This window comes from Fringilla coelebs (genome assembly GCF_963513975.1).
Source record: "Fringilla coelebs genome assembly, chromosome: 3".
Lineage (NCBI taxonomy): Eukaryota > Metazoa > Chordata > Aves > Passeriformes > Fringillidae > Fringilla > Fringilla coelebs.
This window is the reverse complement of record NC_140030.1, coordinates 3,755,880-3,777,651: the sequence shown is the minus strand read 5'-3', so window position 1 is coordinate 3,777,651 and position 21,772 is coordinate 3,755,880.

Genomic DNA, 21,772 nt, shown 5'->3' with positions numbered 1-21,772 from the left:
AGGATAAGTTCCCCAAGCCACAAAGACCTGTTAGCATCATGTCCCATTGCCCTTTTCCAGAAATTTCACAGTGAAAGTGTTAAAGAGATGGAGTTTCCCCCTCTGTTTCCCACAGGGGATTCTGGCAGTGCTGGGTGACAAAGGTGTGGTTGGAACAAATCCCCCCTGGCTGTCCCTGTCCCCACTGAGCCTCACAGCAAATCTCCTGGGTGAGAGGAGCCTGGTTCAGTCCTGGGGCTCAAAAAACCAGTGTTCATTGGAGATCCTGGCAGAAGTGCTGTGGCCATGGCTGGGGAATGAGAGGGAGGATGGGGACAAGGTCTCAAACTCTCTTCAGCATCTTCCTCGTTTAAAAGAGGGAAAAAGGGCCACAGGTTGGAGAAACCCAAGAATTGTGAGGAAACATGATGAAATAAAGCAGGGATTGGTGAAAGGGAAAAATGTAAATAGAGGGACCTTAAAAGGAGCATGAAGAGACCACCCAGGGATGACCAGAAGGTGCTCAGGAAGCTCCTGAAAATGGGATTAACCCTCACTGGCCATGGGACAGATCCCATCTCCTTGTCCTCCAGCACACCCATGGAGTAAAGCAAATTTCCAGGCTCCTCTGCTGGTCTTGGATGGGGAATGGATACTGGGAAAGGTGAAGAGAAACACAGAGCCAAGATCTCCACAGCAGGTGAGGAAAGGGGCTGAAAACCAACAGTTTGGGTTTCCCACTTTGTTGTTCCTAAAAAAGACACAATTTGGGGAATGTAGCACATCTCTGGCAGCAGCTCTGACCTCCCAGCGGCTCTGGTGTTGCCAAAATCCCTTCTCACCCACTCTGGAGGAATTTCAGAATTGTAGAATTAGGGCACTGTTAATAATCCCTTTCAGGATGTTCTCTGTGCCACTGATCCAGGACTGGGTTTGGTGTGTTTGAGCCCACGTATGTGAATGATTCTTGTGTCTTGGTACCCTGAAATCACTGCAGAAATTTCAGCAGAGGGATGTCCCTCAGTCATCACTTGTATTTCCCTTCTAATACATTTTCTTTGACCACTGAATCCCACAAGTTAAAAAAAAAAGGTGGTAAAACATAAAATTAAAACCAAAAGGCCTTAAGATTTTGGGTTCACAAGGGTCCAAATCTGGAAAAGAAATTATCATTTCCAGTGAGAAAGCAGAGTAACCCTCATATTTATTGACATCAATAGAATCACAGAATTTTTACATTGGAAAAGCCCCCTGAGATCATCCAGTCCAACCATCCCCCAGCACTGCCAAGGCCACCACTGACCCATGTCCCCAAGTGTCACATCCACATGGCTTTGAAATCCCTGCAGGGATGGGGACTCCACCACTGCCTGTAGCAGGCACAGGCCCTGCTAAAGCTCCTGGAGGGCTCAGGTCTAGAGAGGGGAAATGCCAGGTGATGGTGAAAAAGCCAGAAGCCCCTCTCTTCCACCTTTGGGACCCCAGTTTATCTCTCTGTGCCCCATAGGTCACTTCTCCCTAACCCCTGCTATTGGACAAATTCTGATCCCTTCTACCCCTATCTAATGGGCTGCTTTAGCTCATTCTGGCCACAAGAGCTGTCGCTGGAACCCTTCACAGACCCCCCAATAAAACCATGGCTGTGGAACCATGAGTCTTCTCCTCTCTCACGTCTGCTTCCCGGCCAGCCTGGGAGCCTTGGCAAGCAAAGAGCTGAAATCATAAAAGAAATGATAAATCACTGTCCTGGTTTAGGGCAAGTTTGGGAGAGAATCCCCAAAGAGGGCCCCTCCAGAAAGCAAACCCACACAGCCCCTCCCCCCAGCCAGTTTGGGAATAATTCCTCGGAGAGAAGGGGAAAGAACCTGTTTATTTAACAGCACAGCACCCCCAGCACACAAAATGAACAATACTGGATGACAGCACTCTGTCACTGCTCTGAAAACATGACAAATTCAGAAAGTCTCTCCTGAGGGTGGTCACTCTGTTATCAGTCCCTGCAGCACTGGGGCAGCTGCTGCAGCCACAGAGTGCAAACTCTTGGTGTTCCCAGCTCCCAGTCCAGAGCAGGTTTGAGTAGGTCCAAACAGGAAAGGAGAAACAGCCCAGGAAGAAATGTGGGCTGTTTAGCTAAACTAACTAATGAGAAGAAGCAAAAAGCGAGAGCAAAGCAGGAGCAAGAGCAAGTGCAAAGCAAAAATCCAAGCAAAAAGCAGAAGCAGCACTATGTACTGCCCTGTCTGTGTGTCCTGCCAGCCGTGGGGGAGCAGGCTGATAAGAAACCAAAACAAAACATTCACTCTTCAGAGCCAGTCCTGAAGGCACAGAACATAATATCCAGCATAAACAGCACACAGGAGTGGGGATACAAGCATCCTAACGTCCCCCTAGGACAATCAGTAAGAGCTGACATCCTTTGGGCTTGCTAAGGCTGCCTGTGGCTAAGAGCGGTTTGGGTACTCAGTCTGTCCCCAAAGGACTGAGCTATCCAGCCCCTGCTGCCTGCTCGGGGCAAACCAGCCCAGCAGGGAGCTGGAATAACTGCCCTGGGCAGCTGTGCCAGGGCTGGGTGGCCCCATGGTGAAGAAATTGTCCCAATATCCCATCTAAACTTCCCCTGGAGCAGCCTGAGGCTGTTCTCTCTCCTCCTGTCCCTGTTCCCTGGGAGCAGAGCCTGACCCCCCTGGCTGTCCCCTCCTGTCAGGGAGTTGTGCAGAGCAGTGGAACAAGTGCAGGAGTAGAATAATGAAGCGACCCTGAATTGCTGTGGGGTTTCAGCTAAAACTGCACGGCTTTAAAGCAGTCACTTACTCACTCCTCTCACAGTGTTCTGCATCTGGAAAGGTCAGGTATTTGGGGAAAAAAAAAAACAAAACCAAAACTTTTTTGTCTTTCCTATCTGACATAAACAGAGTAATGAGAAATGTGAATAAAATCACAGACTATCCTGAGCTGGAAGGGACCCAGAAGTATCACCCAGTCTAACTTCTGGCCCTGCACAGGACGCCCCCAAAAATCCCACCAGGTGCCCGAGATGTGATGAGTATCAATTAAAACAACCCCAGAAACTGCAGCTCCAAAAGAATGGGTGTTTTGCTGAGTCCTGCTTCTGGAACCTGCAGGCCCTGGCACAGGTTCCCAGAGAAGCTGTGGCTGCCTCTGGATCCCTGGAAGTGTCCAAGTCCAGGTTGGATGGGGCTTGGAGCAACCTGGGATAGTGCAACCTGTCCCTGCCCATGGCAGGGGTGGGACTGGGATGAGCTTTAAGTTCCTTCCAACCAAAACCATTCCAGGATTTCATGACAATTGGTTGGATCCTGCTTGTAAGATTCTTTTTCCCCCTCTGTTCTCCTCTATGTCTTATTTTCAGTGAAACAAGACTTCAACAGAAATATTTTTAAAGGAAAAGCCACACAGAGCGGCAAAAAGCAAACCAAACCAAAACAAAAAAACCTGCTTTCCCCACAAATCTGGAGTTCCCATATTGCCTGGTGCCATACATTTTAAAGATGTGTCTTTCCTTGTGGTGACAGTCAGTGCATCTGCCCCGGGAGAGAGAGGAGCGGGAATGTCTGGCCCAGTGATTCCTGCTAATGTGCCCATCTGCTTCCCTGTCACTGCCGCCCACACACAGGCACAGACAGGGAGCAGGGCAGAGCCTGCACTGCCTCTCTTTAAACACTGGGACCTTCCTGATGCCTTTTTCCAGCTGGTCCTTCCTCGGTGAGACAGAGGCTGAAGGCTCAGCAGATCCAGGTTTCACTCCCTGAGTGGTCACAAGGTGCATCCAGCTCTTCCTTTTCCTTTCACAGGGATATTCCCTATCGTGGGAACAGAAAACACATGGGAAAATTAAAAAAAAAAAAGAGTCCCAAAATGTCTGGCTGGAATTCCCAAGGTTGAGCAAACAGCTCAGTGTGGTGCTGCTGATGCTCCCTGTTCTCTCTTGCTCCTGCATTCCCCATCTCTACAATCAAATAACCCACATGGAGCCATTGACTCCACATGGAAAATGACTCAGATTTTCCCTCACAACTTGGATTTTTCTGTCACAGACATATTTTATGAAAAATCCTTTTGTTAGGGTTTTTTTCTCCTGAGAAGCTGAGAGGCCTCAGAAATGAAATGTAAACAACAATTGTCTGCTGCTGTGGAATGCAACAAGTACATCTTTGATTGGTCTCATGTGGTTGTTTTTAATTAATGGCCAATCCCAGTCCATCAGATTTCTCCTCCTCCATAAAAGAATGCAAAACAATGAGTTATTTACATAAAGTGCGTGAGAAAGTTTGTTACAAGAATGCAAACATCAGAAGCCTTAGAAAATCTTAAAAAATCAGGGTGACATTTTTCCTCACAACATCCACCTGGATTTCACCTGCCAGGGGAGGAGTCACACCCCCAAACCCAATCCAGGTCCTTCTTCAGCCATCACCTTTATTACCCTCAACAATGCTTCTTTCCATTCCCTCCCATCCCTTTTCCAGATTCTTTTATGATCAAATTTCCTGCTGATTCCCCCCACAAATCTCCTTTTAACCCCCTCTCCTGCAGCTCAGCCCCAAAGTTGCAGGGCCTTGTCCTTTGGTTTCAGGACAGGATTTTCCTGATTTCCTGGTTTTCCCCCTTGTTATTGTATTTAAACCTGGTAAAATCCTGGTTTGCAATCCCATAGGACACTTTAAGATTTTTTTTCCTTATCAAACTACAATCTCCCGTCTTTGCACAGCAAAACCTTCTTGAGCAACAGATCACAGAATCATGGAATGGTTTGGGTGGGAAGGAGACCTTGAGGATCATCCAGTCCCACCCCTGCCATGGGCAGGGACACCTTCCACTATCCCAGGCTGCTCCAAGCCCCATCCAGCCTGGCCTTGGACACTTCCAGGGATCCAGGGGCAGCCACAGCTGCTCTGGGTACCCTCTGCCAGGGTCTCTGATGCTCCCAGACAAGAATTCCTTCCCAATATCCCATCCATCCCTGCCCTCTGGCAGTGGGAAGCCATTCCCTGTGTCCTGTCCCTCCATCCCTTGTCCCCAGTCCCTCTCCAGCTCTCCTGGAGCCCCTTTAGGTCCTGGAAGGGGCTCTGAGCTCTCCCTGGATCCTTCTCTTCCCCAGGCTGCAGAGATCACACACTGCAATCAGAAGTGGCTGTTTCATCTTTGAATTCCCTTCAGCCTTTTTTTTTTTTTTTTTTTGAGGGAAAATATCAGGGTGCTGGTGATTTGTTGCTGCTTTTTCTTCTCTTCCACTGCTTTTACATTTAAGCCAAGCCCTTTGATGAGTTCCCCACCAAGGAGGGTTCAGCATCAAGGTCTCTCTTCTCTCTGACCAGGTGAGAACCAATGCAAGGATTTAATTCAGCTCCTGTGGAGTGGCCTGAGCTTTAATTCACTTTATTTCCCTGACCACGCTCTTTGTCAGGCTTCAGGTTCTCTGTGTGTTTGGAAAAAGAAGAAGAAAGACTGATTTCAAGAGGTTTCCTCACATTTTTCAACTCTTCCTTCAGTTCTCTGCTGAGCTGCCTTATTGTGTTTTATACTTTGTCAGGCCCAGTTTATTATCTTTTCTATTTTCCATGTTTGGCCACAATTTCAGCTTTTTCTAACAACTTTCCTCATCCCACTGTTCAGCTGTGACCTTTTCCTTTTTGCTCTTCCTTTTTTTAATGCCTGTCATAGATTTTTCCCTGAGTCTCCTTCTTAGAAGCCCTAAACACCTCCCCAGGTGCTTGCAAAGAATCCATTTGCAAGCATTTAACTCTTTTAGCTGCACCCTTTGTCTGCTTTCTGACAATTAGCCCATTTTTATATCACTTTTTTATTGAAATTGAGTGCAGAAGCAGTGGCCTTTCCACCCCTGCTGCCCTGAAAAAAAAAAAAAAAAGGTGGTAAAACATAAAATGGAGTGGGAGTTCTGTGGGATCTGAGTTGCAGGGCCTCTCCCAGGGGACAAGCCCAGTAAGTGAGGTTTTCTCCCTGTAAATATGAGAAACCCTTGTAATCCAGCAATTCATGGGTAAAACAAATATTCAACTAATTTCTCCTATGAAAGGTTCTTTCCAGGATATGAATCTGCTTCTTGGTGTAGTTGGAATTTCTAATATCATGGAATCACAGAATACTTTGGGTTGTAAGTGATGTTTTTAGGTCATTTCATCCCACCCCCTGCCATGGGCAGGACAACTCCCATTATCCCAAGCTGCTCCAAACTCTATTTTGGAGTTCATTCACTTTCATGTGGCTTTTCTTTTCACTCTCCTCTCACAATTCCCAGGGGAAAAATAGAAAAAAATAAATAAATAAAGAAAGAAACAGCAAATGAGCTTTAAAATTTTTTATATTTCCTTCTGGAATTTTTATTCTTTCATCAGATTTTCAGCCTTGTGTGTCTGTGGAGTGTCACCAGCTCAGGGCTGGTTTAGGTGAATTTTCCATCTTTTGTGTCTTCTCTTCTGGGCTCAGGTGAATGTTGACAAAATCTGTGACTTTTGATGGGCCATCCTGTATCAAATGGGGTTTTTACCTGCTGCCAGCACTCAGCCTCTGTGAACTGGACCTTAACCCCCTCACACCCAGCATCTCAGCCAGTCTGTGAAGAGACTCAGTCCTTTTGTCCATACCCTAAGAAATCCCCCAGCCTTATCAGGTTTCCTGTTTCCCTGGTCAGTCTTTCAGCTGATAAAGTGTTTCAGGTTATCAGTTTATCCTGAGGATGAAAATTTTATTCTAAAGATAAAATAAAGGAGTGTAAACTTGGTCCCTTTTTTTTTTCTACCTGTCTGCCCCAAAATTTCCAGGGACACTCATTCAGACCAGAGTGGTCACAAAACCCCTGGAGCACCTCATGTTGCATGTTCAGAGGCACCAGCAGGCTCCATGTGTCCTGGAAAATGGGAGTTTTGGACAAATATATAAATTATTCCTACAAAGAAACCACTTTTTCCTCCAGCTCCACGTGCCAAGATCTCTGCTGATTACAAAGGATGCTGCTGAGGAGAGGAGACACAGCCCTTCCTCTGGCAGCAACTGGGAGTTATCCCATAAGAGGGAGGGGTCTGTGCCCCCTCTCTTCTCTTGCAGCACTTTCCAACCCCACAAACACCCATGCAAAGCCTTGTTCTGTGTTTGCAAGGCCCCAGGGCTGGAAAGTTCTTTTATTTCCTGTGGGGTTTCAGAGAAACAGAGCTGATTTCTGCCCTGTGGCCCTTTAGGACACAAACATCCCAGCCTCCAGTGTTGCTGGAGTGTTTGTGGGGTGTTCTGAACCTTGCAGAATACCTGGAGTGATTGGGTTATCCCACAGGGGAGGGGACACTGAGGAAATCCTCAGCTGTTCTCCTGTTCTTGGTGACCCCCATGGAATACTCTGCTCACAGACTCTGCTGAGAAGGCACTTGGTGAGAGTGTCCAGGACAGCCACAGGACCCCAAAGCCTCAGTGGCTGCATTGGTTGCTCTGTGGGCACCCCAGGAATGGCGTTTTGGGGTGCAAGGGGAAGGTGGTGCTGTTTGTCTCCCATTCCCACCTCTCAGTGGGACTGAGAACCCCAGAGCAGAGGCTGGATGGGACTGATGGGGCTGTTGTGCCCCCTACAAATGAACTGGGATTCAGTTTATGGAGGAGGGAACCACTAGATTAAGCAGTGGATTAAGCAATGAGCCCTCTCCCAGCCTTTGCCACCACTCTGCTTTGAAAACTCCAAAACTTTTGCTTTTCCTGGCTGGCATTTTGGTGTCAGGGCTGCCAGGGGTGTGTCGTGACCACTCTCCAAGGAGCTCTGGCTGCCAGCCTCTCCCGGCTGTCCCCTCCCTCACAGCACACGGAAATCATCTTATCACAGCACACAGAAATCATCTTATCACAGCACACAGAAATCATCTTATCACAGCACACAGCAATCAGCTTATCTGCCCATCTTTACTTCAAAGCACTGAGCACCGCCTCGGCCACGCCCTGGACGCAGCTCCGGGAGCTCCGCGGCTGCGGGGCTGGATCCTCCAGGGTCATTTGCCCTTTTTGGGAGCGGGGTTGCAGCAGTGCAGCTCCTCGCAGTAGGGGCTGAAGGACCACTCCTCGGTCTCGCCGCACGCGTGGGCGCAGTACCCGTCACAAAATCCTTTGGGCTGCCCCTGCCCTGCCGTGGGAAGAGACAGAGAGGGGGTTACGGAGAAAATCGTGGATATGTAGGAGGGCAGAGCACCTGGAGTTGTCTTCTTGCTGGTTCCAGGGTGGTACTGATGCTCTGGGTACCCCACCCAGGACAGGATGCATTTCATGTCCCCACTGAGCTGGAGGATAACTGGGCATTTCCAAACCATCCCTCTGCTCATGTTGGGTCCCTCTGCAGGAGGGTGGGAGATGGGATTTGCAGTGTGGCATCCACCCCATCCCAAGCCCACTGTGCTGCCAGGGGGCCCTGATCCCCACTGCCCCAGCCATGAGCCCCCTCCTTCCCCCTGAGGCACAGGGGTGCAGAGGACACAGCTCACCCCGACTTCTCCACCTCCACACCTTCCTGTCTTACCTGGGGTGGCCAGGGAGAAAAGCAGGAGCACAGCAAAGACCACGCAGAGCACCCTCATGGCTGGAGGCCAGGGGGGACCTTGGCACACAAGATCTGAGGTGCCCGAGGCGTCTGAGGGCAGAGGTTTTATAGAGGGACTGCGGCCACCAGCAGCACGGCCAGAGGAGAACCTTGGGCAAAGCCATCTGCAGAGGGCTGTTGTTTGCTCTGCAGGCTGTGCAGTGTCACCCTGCCCCGCTGGGCCCTCTCACAAAGGCACCTGGCAGCCAGGCTGTGCTCCACGGGCACGTGGGGCTGTACCTGCTCTCCAGATCCGGCTCTTGGGCTCCAGCACTGCCAGCCGGGGCTGCTCCCAGGGCAGCTGGAATTCAGCCTGGGATGGCTCCTGATAAGCTCTGGGCACTGTCTGCAAGGCACAGACACAATGGGCTATCAGATCCATTCCCTGGAGCACCCAACCCTGACCAGTGCTCTGGCACTGAGGATTGAAGAGTCACAGAACAGAATCCCAGAACAGTTCGGGTTGGAAGGGATCTTAAAGCTCATCCAGTCCCACCCCCTGCCATGGGCAGGGACACCTTCCACTATCCCAGGTTGCTCCAAGTCTGGTCCAGCCTGGGCTTGGGCACTTGCAGGGATCCAGGGGCAGCCACAGTTTCTTAAACCTGTGCCAAGGCTTCCCCACCCTCACAGGGAACAATTCCTTCCCAATATCCCATCTAAATCTTCCCTCCTACAGCTTTATGACATTGCCCCTTGTCCTGTCCCTCCATCCCTTGTCCCCAGTCCCTCTCCAGCTCTCCCGGAGCCCCTTTAGGCTCTGGAAGGGGCTCTGAGCTCTCCCTGGATCCTTCTCCTCTCCAGGTGAGCACCCCCAGCTCTCTCAGCCTGGCCCCAGAGCAGAGGGGCTCCAGCTCTGTGATCTATTTCGTGGCTCTCCTCTAGACTCGGTCCAAGAGCTCCACATCCTTCTTATTGAATCAAAGAATCATGAAGGTGGGAAAACCCCTCTGAGATGCCTGAGTGCAGTGAAGGTGGCACCACTGTGTCCACCTCTAAACCACGTCCCAACATGTCATACCCACATCCCTTTGGGATGCTTCCAGGGATGGGGACACCACCACAGCCCTGGGCAGTCTGTGCCAGTTCCTGATCACCTTTTCAGTGAAGAAATTTTCCCTAATATCCCATCTAAATCTCCCCTGGTGCAACTTGAGGTTGTTTCCCTCTCCTCCTGTCCCTGTGCCCTGGGAGCAGAGCCCGACCCCCCTGGCTGTCCCCTCCTGTCAGGAGTTGTGCAGAGCCACAGGGTCCCCCCTGAGCCTCCTTTTCTCCAGGCTGAGCCCCTTTCCCAGCTCCCTCAGCCCCTCCTGGTGCTCCAGCCCCTTCCCCAGCTCTGTTCCCTTCCCTGGATGCTCCAGCTGGGGGATGCCCACAGCAGGGGGAGTTCAAGGATGGGTCATGTCCAGCTCTCACCCCCAGTACCCCCAAGTCCTTCTCCCAGGGCTGCTCCACCCCTTCATCCCCAGCCTGGATTGATCCTGGGGGCTGCCCCAGCCCATGGGCAGGACCCTGCACTTGGCCTGAATTTCATCACTTTGATTTGACCCAAGCCTTTTTTGTGTTTTTTTTTTTTTTCCCTGAAATCTTTCCAGAAGGACCATGATGCTGATTAAAAGGGATGTAGGCAAATATGTAAATGAAGCTAAGGAAATGAATTGCCACACCACATCTGATCAGAAGTCTCTTGTTATTCCAGTGCTATCCTGCCTAATAATTTCCATGATTTTCTGGAAAGAATGCTTCAAAATATCACAAATAAGAGGTTGGAAAGGACTGCAGATCATTCGGAGACAGGATTAGAAACCCAGTGGATCTCCTTGTGCTAAAACCATAATGAAAAAAAACCTTTAAGTAATAGTGGAAGTTCCCTTGCCTATGCAGACAAAGATAATGAGCTGGAGAACACAGAACAAGGAGTTTCTGGCTCCTTGTTCTGCAGGGATCATTGGTGTGGCAGTAGATCACAGGCAGGCACCAAGGAGCGGAGCCAGGGTGTTGGGAAAGCAGCACCAATTGTCCTACAAGTGCAAACAAAAGCTGGGTCTGGAAAAGACAGGCTGTACCTATGGCATGGCCCTTGGGAAGTGCATCCATCCCGTTGTGTGCTCCAGGGAAACAGGGAAGGGGCTCAGGGGGGCTCAGGAAATGGTTCAAGGTCACCAAGAAGAACCAGGGCAGTGCCTGTCCCCTGTGCTGGCACTGGTGGGGCACCTCCAGTGCTGGGGACAGCCCTGGGACCCTCCTGATAAGAGACACTGAAGGGCTGGAGAGTGTCCAGGGAAGGGAACAGAGCTGGGGAAGGGGCTGGAGCACCAGGAGGGGCTGAGGGAGCTGGGGAAGGGGCTCAGCCCAGAGAAAAGGAGGCTCAGGGGGGACCTTGTGGCTCTGCACAACTCCCTGACAGGAGGGGACAGCCAGGGGGGTCAGCTCTGTGCTCCCAGAGAAACGGGACAGGATGGGAGGGAATGGCCTCAAGGTGCTCCAGGGGGATTTAGATTGGATATTGGGAAAAATTAATCCACCCAAAGGGGGGTCAGGAAATGAAATTGGCTGTCCAGGGCGGTGGTGGAGTCCCCATCCCATTAAAAGCGGTGTGTATGTGGCACTTGGGGACAGGGATCAGTGGTGGCCCTGGCAGTGCTAGGGGATGGTTGGACTGGATCTCAGAGGGGCTTTTCCCACCTAAATGATTCTGTGATTCCGTGGTTAAGATGTGTCCTGCCAGAAAAAAAAAAAAAAAAAAAAGAAAAGAAAAGAATCAAGTGGAATGGTTATGATCAGGAAAGAGAAGAGATGGAAAACACTTAAATCCAGGAAAGGGGATCTCTTGATGGCCAGGATGAGAAGTCAGTGACATGAACTTTGGCAAATTCCCCAAGGAGATTTTGCACCTAATTTTTGAATTTTCACCTGCTACATTAATTTATAAATTGCTTTACCACCACATTTGTCCTTTCAGTGCATTTTCGCTTGCATTTCTCGTTCAGGTTCCTCATTTCAGCAATCCTCAGTGTGAAACAGGACCTTTTTTTTTACTTTTATGAAAATACATTATTTACCTTCATATCCCACCTATTTCTTGGGTTAGGAAAATTGCAGAACTGTAGTTCTGTCCTGCTTAGGTCTCTAAAAGGTTTGCAGCTTGTGAGTCACCTTCACTAAATTTCTACCCTGAGCTGACAAGTTCCAGGATATTTAATTTTGTGAAAACAAGTCCCCAGTTCTGCCACCTTTCTTTAACCTCTCCTTTCCCTACCACAGGCCATCAGGGATGGGGAGATGAGCAGTGCACATCCCACAGGGGGATGCAGGATGCCCAAACCTCCTTCCCAACCAACTTTGGGTAATTCAGACCCCCCATTTTTACAGAGATTATAGATTTTTCCAAATTCTCACCGATTCAGCATTTGTCATTTTGCTGCTCTGTTGTGTTGTAAGACTCACCTGCTGCACTCTGAGGATTCAGGTGTGATGATACTGAGTCATTCTGAAGCAGCTTCTTGTCCCTTCAGCCTCTTTCTCTCCCTGGCTGTTTATCAAATTATTAAACAGCCCAGTGAGCTGGGGCTAGAAAAGTTTCCTCACGGAGTTTGGCTCTTGTTAGAAAGCCCAGGACTGTCTGGGGGGTCTGTGGGGACGAGATGATGATCAAAGTGTCTCCTGGAGCTGCCAGCCCCAGAGCTGCCACCCACCCATCCATCAGAGGGGACAGCCAAGGGCACTTCCCTGAGCATTCGCTGAATTGATCAGGGAGATGTTGCAGACATGCTTTGGAGGTGGGAGCAGGGATCCTTTCCAAGCCATCAGTCCCACATGGTGATCAGCCTGGACAATGCAGGCAGAGTCATCAGTGCATGGTGGCCCTGCTGCATCCCTCTGCATCCCTGCCAGAGGTTGGGAAAGGCCTGGAGTTGTGTGATACTGATCTTGTTCTCCCCTCCCCGCTGCACCCGCAGATCTCCATCAGGTCCCTCTGACCCACAGCCCCGTCCCAAGGACCCAGATATCAACATCCCCCATTCCTTTGTGTTCCCATCAGTGCTGGGATCATATCTGATGTTGGGCAACCACATCTGGGGCAGACAGGGGGTGCCTGCCAGCACAATTGGGGAATTCTTGTGCCATCCCTGCACGCCCAGCACAACTTGGATGAATTCCCCCGTGTCCCCAGCATCCTCTGCTCCTCAGGGAGATTCTCTATAAAACCCAGCAGCTCCAGCCTGCCTGTACATCACCTCCTCGCTCTGAGGTCTCCGGCTCTCCTCTCTCCAGCCTTGCTGAGATCCCAGCTCAACTCCAGCCATGAAGTTCCTCTACCTTGTCTTCGCTCTTTTCCTCCTCTTCTCCCTGGCCACTCCAGGTAAGATGAGAAATGGGGTGGGATGAGCTTTATGCTAGTTGGGATTCTTTTAAAATAACTTCAGCTCAGTTCTTACCCTCTGAGGTGGCTGCTATAACCTGGGCAGCTGCTTCAATGACTTCTTTCAAGGGACAATAAAATGAGAACTACCCTGGGGAGATTTGTATAGGAATAATTGAGGTTAAAACATCAGTTTCCAGTTTAGGACTGAGCCAAAGACAGACAATTCCAAACAAGAGTCTGGATGTGGCCACTTCTCCCAGGGATTTGGAGAGTTTCATAGTGCTGAGGGGGCTTTTCAGGCAGCTCAGTGTCTCTGTCAAAGCTCAGTCCTGGGTGTGTTTAATGGCTTAAGCTGAGAAAGGGTAAATTTATCTTGGATGTGTGGAAGAAATTCTTCCCTCTGAGGGTGGTGAGGCCCTGGCACAGGGTGCCCAGCGAAGCTGTTGCTGCCCCTGGATCCCTGGAAGTGCCCAAAGTCAGGCTGGATGGGCTTGGAGCAGCCTGGGGTAGTGGAAGGTGTCCCTGCCCATGGCAGGGGGTTGGAACAAAGAGATCTTTAAGGTCTTTTCCCGTCCAAACCATTCCATGATTCCATGATTCTATGTTTGGTTTATTGATGTGCCACAACTGTTGCTTCTATTTCTCAGACTCTTAATTTCTCTGGTCCCTCTCCAGGAATCAAGAGGGGATTTTGGGCTGAGATCTCCCAAAGGGGTGTTAGAAACCCCACCTCAGGAGTCAATTATCAACCACCTGGGGCAAGTCTTTCCCTTAGGTCACTTTTAACCTTTTAATAGTGAATATTTAGAGTCCAGGCTGCTGTGGGACCAATTTTAAGACCTTTGCAGCATCCTTGATGTGTTTTTATGCTGCTTTGCTCTGAGATCACTGATCCTTTCAGGAGAGATACAAGGGAAGGAAACACCTATGGGCACAGGGGCAAAACTTTAGGAACTTTGCTTTTGGGGCATCTCTCAGGAGGGAAATGGATCTGCTTCCCTTGGGAGCATCTTTTCCAAAGATGAGGGGAGGGAGGTGCACAAAGAGCTGTTCAGACATGTCACCATCCAGGTCCCTTCCAGCTTTGAGGCTGGGCTTGGACAGGAATGTTGGACATGTGGGGGAATGGGGCAGCACATCCCTCTGGACAGGGTGTGATCCTGCTGCCCACTGTGACTGAGAGGGGTGGGAGGACATGGAAAGGGGAAACAGGGATGGGGAAATGGGGAAATGGAGAACAGAGATGGGGAAATGGGGAACAGGGGTGGGGAAATGGGAAAATGGGGAACAGAGATGGGGAAATGGGGAACAGGGGTGGGAAATGGGGAAATGGGGAACAGAGGTGGGAAAATGGGGAAATGGGGAACAGACGAACAGGGATGGGAAAATGGGGAACAGAGATGGGAAAATGGGGAAATGGAAAAATAGGAAAATGGGGAATACAAATTGGGGAAATGGGGAAGTAGGGAACAGAAATGAGGAAATGGGGAATTGGGGAATTGGGGAATTGGGGAACAGAGATGAGGAAATGGGAAAATGGGAAATGGGGAACAGAGATGGAAAAATGGGGAACAGAGATGGGGAAATGGGAAAATAGGAAAAGGGGGAATACAAATGGGGAAATAGGGAACAGAAATGAGGAAATGGAGAGCAGAGATGAGGAACAACCACTCTCCCTCTCCCCTTCCAGGCTATGGGAAGGTCAGGAAGACCTGTGCTCCTGCGGGGTACTGCTCCCCAAAGTGTCGTGTGATGGATTTGAAATACACCTCTGCTGACTGCAAGTACTCCTGCTGCATCCCAACCGCATGGAAGGGGAAATAGGAGCTGAAAAGGGAGCACGTGGGGAAGAGGAGGCACCACAATGGCTTTGGGAGCAGATTCCCAGCTGTCTGACCCCATTGCCATCCCCTTCTCTTAATAAATAAAACAAAGGAAAAAAAGGAGAAATAACTCTGGTGTGTGTGGTGTGGTTGCTGGTGTTCCCATGGTCCCTGCATAAAAACAGGCTCCCCAAGGCCAGCCCAAAGGCCCAGCAGCACCAAAAAAAGCCTGAACATCCACTGACAATGAGCTGCAGGTCTGCCAGTGGTCTGACAGGGGGGGATTTGGGAATAAGGTGCTATTTTTCCTCTTCACTTCTCCATGGCCCTTAACACAGCCCTCTGGAGACAGGAGATTCTTTTAGCTCCTTGCTGCTTTTCAGGTCACAGGTTATCTGCAGATGTCTTTAAAAGTGTCTGTGGCTCAACAATGTCTCTTCCCAAGCATTAGACAGCCCTCTTTCCATGAAAATTTCAGCAAGTGGGAAAAAGAGAAGCAACAAGGTCCTCACAGATCCCATGCAATGGATTGGACAGGGGAAGATCCCTCAGCAACCATGGGCAAAACAGACTCCACTTAGGAAATTGAATATAATTTATTGAAAATGAAAGTCAGGGGAGGGAAATGAGGAAAGAAAAAAAAAATATATTAAAATTCTGCCCTCTCTCCCTGCTATTTCTTCCCATTCTGGGTGTCCTGAATTCTCTCCCTCCCCCTCTCAGCAGGGAATGGGGGCTGTGGTCACTTGTGTCTCCTGCTCCTTCTTCCTCAGGGGTTGGGCTCCTCACATACTTCCCCTGCTCCAGTGTGAGTCCTTTCCATGGGCTCAGTCTTTCAGGACAGGCTGCTCCACGTGGGTGCCCCATGGAGTCACAAGTCCTGCCAGGACCCTGCTCCAGCCTGGGCTTCCCCCAGGTTCTTTCAGGCATCCCCTGCTCCAGTGTGGGGTCTCCAGGTGGATCTCTGCTCTCCCCTGGGTCCCCATGGGCTGCAGGGGCACAGCTGCCTCTCCCTGGGCTGCACCCTGGGCTGGGAATCTCAGCTCTGGGGCCTGGAGCAGCTCCTGCTCCTCCTTCTGCTCAGCCCTTGGAGCAGGGCTGTTCTCACATATTCTCACTCCTCTCTCCAGGTGCTGTTTTGCATTTTCCCCCCTCTTTTTTTACCCCTGCAATCCCAGAGGTGCTGCCACTGTCCCTGATGGGCTCAGCCTTATCCAGTGGCATATCCATCCTGAAGCAAATTGAAATTTGAAGAAGAGTCAGGGACCAAAAGAGGGGCTGAGAGATCATTAAACATCTGGAGAAAGGACAGCTAGAGGGGTGCATTTGGAACATTTGGGGCAGTTTAATCCTCTATTTATCTTCTCTACTTTTACCTTGCAATGCAATGGGTGCATTCAGTGCAGAGAGAGAACAGCAGCAAATCCACAGGGCTTGGGATCCATTCAGCACCTTAGAGCTGTGACATCCAGCTGGATGTGGAAGGGAACCCCTTGTTCCCAGTCCCTTCACGTGGCCACACTGGGAGCAAGACCTTTTCCAGTTTTTGCTCCCCAGGGCAGGCAGCCCCAGGCCACTGTCAGGCCATTCCAGAGGGAGCAGAATGGTGCAGTGCCAACATTGTTCAGGCTCAAACATCCATTCTTTGCCAGGAACACAACCTGCAGGGTCTCAGCCTCTCCTTGGACTGGAGGTGCTGAAGGAATTTTTTTTGTTTCTCTGCAAAGGAGAGGGAAATGTGGGAAGGAACACATCAGTCACAATCTGATATAAATGTAAATGCCAGGACTTCTGGTTCTTCTGCCAGTCACCTGCTCTAGTGAAAAGTGTCCCTGTCCTTGTCCCTGCCCATGGCAGGGGCTTGGCAATAGATGACCTTTAAGGTCCCTTCCAACCCAAACCATTCTGTGATTCTCTGACTCTTCCCAGTTTGTGTTGAAGGACACTTTGGGAGGGCAGTAGAGGCCTGAGCCACTCTGTCCATCTCTGCCATTGGCATTTTGCTATATTCTGTTAATTTATGTGCAAAATTTACCTTCAGGTAGCCAGAGGGTTCTTCTGATGGGAAAGACATTTCAACTTGATAACAACTTGTTTGTCCACTGCCACAGCATTGGGGGCTCTGGTAGAGGGTGTGGATCTTGACAGGCAGCTGGGAATGAATCCCAGGGTGGGACTGACCAATCCTCTCAGGCCTCTGCATTGGAAAGGGAGAAAAAAGGCTCTCAAACTCATTGCTTTAGCACTGATCACCCCAACCATTCCTACAAGACAGCACCAAGTCCCCTCAACAGGGAGACAGTCACAATTGTCTGTGCAAAAATCTTGGCAGCCAGACCAAGAAAAAAAGGCTGCTGTGGGATCAGTCTTTGTGAGGGACACTGGCACAGGGCACATGAGAGCCCTTCAAAGAGCCAAATGGGCACAGAGTGGAGGTCTCATTGTCAGATGGCCACTGGGTTGGAGTGACATAAGGTCCCATTAAGCAGCAAACAATGTGTCCTTGGGCACCAGCAAAGTCACGCTCCTCTTAATGCTGTCCTGTCAGAAAATGTCTATAAATAACAGGGTGTCCAGCCTTTTTCTGAGCAAGATCTCCCTGCAAGGCTGCATCCCAGAGCTGCTGTGGTCCTGGTGGATATCCAGCCATGAGGGTCATCTATGTTGTCTTTGCTGTTTTCCTAATGGCCTTGATGGCCACCCCAGGTAAGGTGGAAAATTGTGTGGAGCAGCATGAGAGATAAGAACCACAAAGGAATTAAGGTGAAAGTGTTCCAGGAAGTGTCCAAGGCCGGGTTGGATGGGGCTTGGATGAGCCTGGGATGGTGGGAGGTGTCCCTGCCCATGGCAGGTGGTTGGAACTGGACCAAGGTCCCTTCAGCCCAAACCACTCCAGGATTTTATGTAAAAAATGTTTTCCAGGAAAGTAGGTGTGTGTGGGTCTTGCAAGGACAATTATGCTGGGTTTGGTTCAAAAGACTTTTGGAGTGGAGTTCAGCTCCAGAATCACCCCATCCTAAATTTAGACATCCAACATCTGTGGGTCTCCATGGGAACTGGGCCTGGTCATGGTCACTGGACCATGCTGGTGACCATGAGGAGTTGGTCAGTGCAGATGCAGATCTTTCCTTCTTTCCACAGCCAAGAGCCAGCCAAAAAGGAGCTGCAGAGGGCATTGCTCCAGGACCTGTGGCAAAGGAGAGAGGGAGGAGCACACTGAGGACTGTGGGAGGATGCACTGCTGCCTGACACACAGGAAAAGGAAGTAGAGAGGAGGATGGAAAGTGATGCTTGCAGTGGTTTCTTCTTGTTTGGAAGAAATTTTGTTTCTTCTTTGTTTTCTTCTTTCTTTGTTTTTTTTTTTTTTTTTTTTTCCTTGATGGAAATAGATTTTGCTCCTTTCAGATAAAAAATACCCTGAAATGTGCTGTGTGGTTTGTTGTGTTCTAAGAGTTGGGTGCAGAGGATCAGGAAAAATCCAGTCAGTCTTGCCAGAGAGCTCCTCATTCATGGAGATGATGTGGTCAAAAGCAAATACTGCCAGTTTAACCCATTCCCTGTGTCCTGTTCCCCCCACCACTTGTCCAAAATAATTCTCCAGCTCTCCTGGAGCCTCTTTAGGCCCTGGAAGGGGCTCTGAGCTCTCTCTGGATCCTTCTCTTCTGCAGGTGAACACCCCCAGCTCTCCCAGCCTGGCTCCAGAGCAGAGGGGCTCCAACCCTCACCCCTGCACTGCCAATAATTTGGAAATGACCATGGCTGTGTGAGCAGCTCTGTGTGGTAGCACAGGAACATTGGAAGGTGCAGGATCCTTGGGATTGAGCTGCTGGAGGGTGAAGCAGGAGGAGAGAGGCACATTCCATGATCTAGGGCTCTTCTTTGCTCACCATTTCCTTGGAAAACAAAGCATAGACAAACCCCAATCACTTCATGCCTTGCTGATCCCAGTTCCCATTTGTCACTGTGACTTTCCTCCTAATGTCTCCAGGAGCAGCAGCTGGAAGTCCCTGCTGCAGGGACTGTGCTGCCACTACACCTTGCTCCTGGGGGAGACTGGATGGGTTTCCTGGAGAAGAGCTCACCATGGCTCAGGGAATTGTCTTCTGCAGATTTTTAAGGCAGGTTTTTCCTTCCATTCCCATCAATGTCCTCAGCTGTGGACTCCAGTGTCACCCCCAATGGCACCTCCAAGTTATCCTAAGCCCCTCTGTTTCTCTTTGAAAGGAAGGAAATCATGCTGTGCTCAGTTCTAATGCACAGAAAAGGGAAAGGATTTAAAAACTCAAATTAAAAAATGGATCACTGCAGTTTTATCTGAGAAAAACAGAGGATGCACTGTGGATAGTGACAATTTCATCTTTTAGGGAGGCTGGGACCAACAGGGATGAACAGAGCCTATTGAAAGTCTAACTTTGTGCAGGTGTCAGTCCAAGTGCCAGGTGGGAACAACAGCAAAGGTGTTCACCAGTAAAGGAACAGGGGTGGGGGCTGCTCACACAGCAGTGATAGTCTGGACATGGCCAGGTAATGCCAGCTGGCCTCAGGCCCAGCAAACAGGCCCTGGCACTGTTTAATGGACTGGAATAGACACCTCCAGAGTGTCCAAGGCCATGGGAACAGAGCCAGGAATAGCCTGTGTGACTTCTTTCTCTAGGACTGGCAGGCTTGGGGAAACAGTGGTGGGGGAACAGAGCTGAGGGTGTTGGTTTGTATTTGTACTTTGGTATCTGTAGTTTTCCACAGGCTGCAAATATAATGTGGAGAGAAGGGTAAACTGATAAAAGGGATGCTTGGAAAAAAAAAGGCGTTTATATTTGTGTTTTCATCTTCCACTTCCAAGGTCTGGAGAACAGAGATGCACGAGATGGGTGCATAAAGGAGACATAATTTCCAATCCTGATGAGGTCCTGCAATGAACACTGAGGCAGAGTAAAATCTGTGGGGAGAAAAATGAGAATCTTGTGAGGGTGGGGGGCCCTGGCACAGGTCACCCAGATAAGCTGTGGCTGTCCCATCCCTGCAAGTGTTCAAGGTCAGGCTGGACAGGGCTTGGAGCAGCCTGGGATAGTGGAAGGTGTCCCTGCCCATGGCAGGGGGTGACTGAGAAGGTTTTTAAAGTCTTTTCCAACCCAACCACTCTGTGAGTCTGTGATTTCTCAAGGGGACACGTTGGGATTTTGTGGGAGGGTGACCACAACGCTGCACAGCAAAGGCACCAGGAGGTAGAGCTCATCCCACCATCTCATTGTGTCCTTCTGCAGGGAAAAACAGTTTGGGAATAGAGATCACAGGGAGCTGAGAGCCCAAACCAGTCTGTTACTGCCTCCTACACTTCTCCCTGGAGTTTCCAACCTTCCTCCCATAGAAGCTGCTCCAGGTACCACGGATGGTGAGGAACGCTGCAGGAACAGCCCAGGATGCTGGGGCTGCCAGCAAAAAGGCAACTTTGGGTGATGTACAACCAAGAGAAACCCAGATCCCTTCTCCACCATCACTGCTGCAGGTAGGAACCAGGGAAACCCGGGCAGCACGGCTGGAAAGGCAGCTTTGAGCAGCTCTCTGCAGCTTGGGAGCCCCAGGTCCCGCGGCTGCGCCAGCCGCCGTGTCGGGCACAAGGTGAAACCCGTGCCCGTAGTCAGAGCCCGGAGAAGATTTAGGGAAGGCTGCCATCTCTTGGATAACTGCAAAACGACGGCAGCTGCCTGGGAAATGCTGCTCACGCAGCCCAGGGATGCCAGCTCCAGCCTTGCTCTCGGAGAAGGGCAGGCTGAAGTTATTCCCGCTCTGCTCGTGCCCCCCGCAGGCCGATCCACGGCTTTATTTAGGGCAAACTGGGATCAGATGTGGGAATGAGCTGATTTTCCGTCTGGCTTTCCGTGCCTTTCGGCCGTGGCTGCCTCTGTGGGGCTGCACATCTGGAGAGTTTTATTTGAACCATCTCCCACCTGGCTGCCTCAGGTCCTGCAGGACACACACAGGTGGGAGAGACCTGGGACAGCCTTTTTGGGGTCTCTTTGCCCATCCCTGCTGCTCTCAGGTGATTTCAGGGGCTCCTTTCACCTTTCCATAGGAAGCCTTTTGGCGTTTTTAGGGGCAGCACCTGCCCTGCCAAGCCCTGAGGTGCAGACCATGCCCTCCTCTGGTTCCCTGTCCCCAGGGTCCCCTGCACTGCCCTCTCTCCCAGACCCAGCTGCTCCATGGTTCAAAAAGCATCCCAGCACCTGCCTGCCTGGTGGCCCACTTTCCTGCAGATTAAACATTTGTCTAATGGCCATAAGCTGCTTAAACATGTCTTGGGCAAAGCCCCTTTGTGAGTATCCCGAGAATAAATGGCTTCCTGCTGGGACCACTGCTATGCCCCCACTCCAAAGCATTTCTTATGGATGCCTCATCTGTTTTCCTTCCCTTTCTGCCTCCAGTCTGCTCATCTCCTTTCCAAGAGTGAGGAATTTACCCCATAGTGGACAAAGGGAAATGGCCTGTGCTGCAGAGCCCAAGAAAATCCCCAATGCTGCCTCATTGTTCCACCCTGCTCCATCTCTCCAGGATATCCCAAAAGACTCCTCTGCCTCCAATCCCATATGTGTTTACCCAGCCAGCCAACACCACAATGTTTAGGATCTGCCAATGCATGAGTGTGCAGCACTTTCTAATTAGCCTGACAAAACCCAAATAAAATCAGAGCCAACATATCCAGCGCTTCCAGGATTTTCCACCCCCACATGCCTGTCAGCTCTACATCTCCATTGTTTGTCCTCCCTGCCACCTCTGACCAAGCTGTGACCTTTAACCTAGACCCAAAAAAAAGCTTCAAATTCAAATAAAGTGACTGTCTTAAAGCTGTTTTTATTTTTGGCAGGCATGGGAGGAGGATCAAGCTGACCAATATCCTGAATATTTCGTCCAAACTGTAAGAATTGTGATTTTTTTTTTTACAGGAACTTTTTATCATGATGACTTTAACTTGTCACTCAGTTTTTGCCTCCTGAGGATGTATGATATAGACCCCTCTGCTGC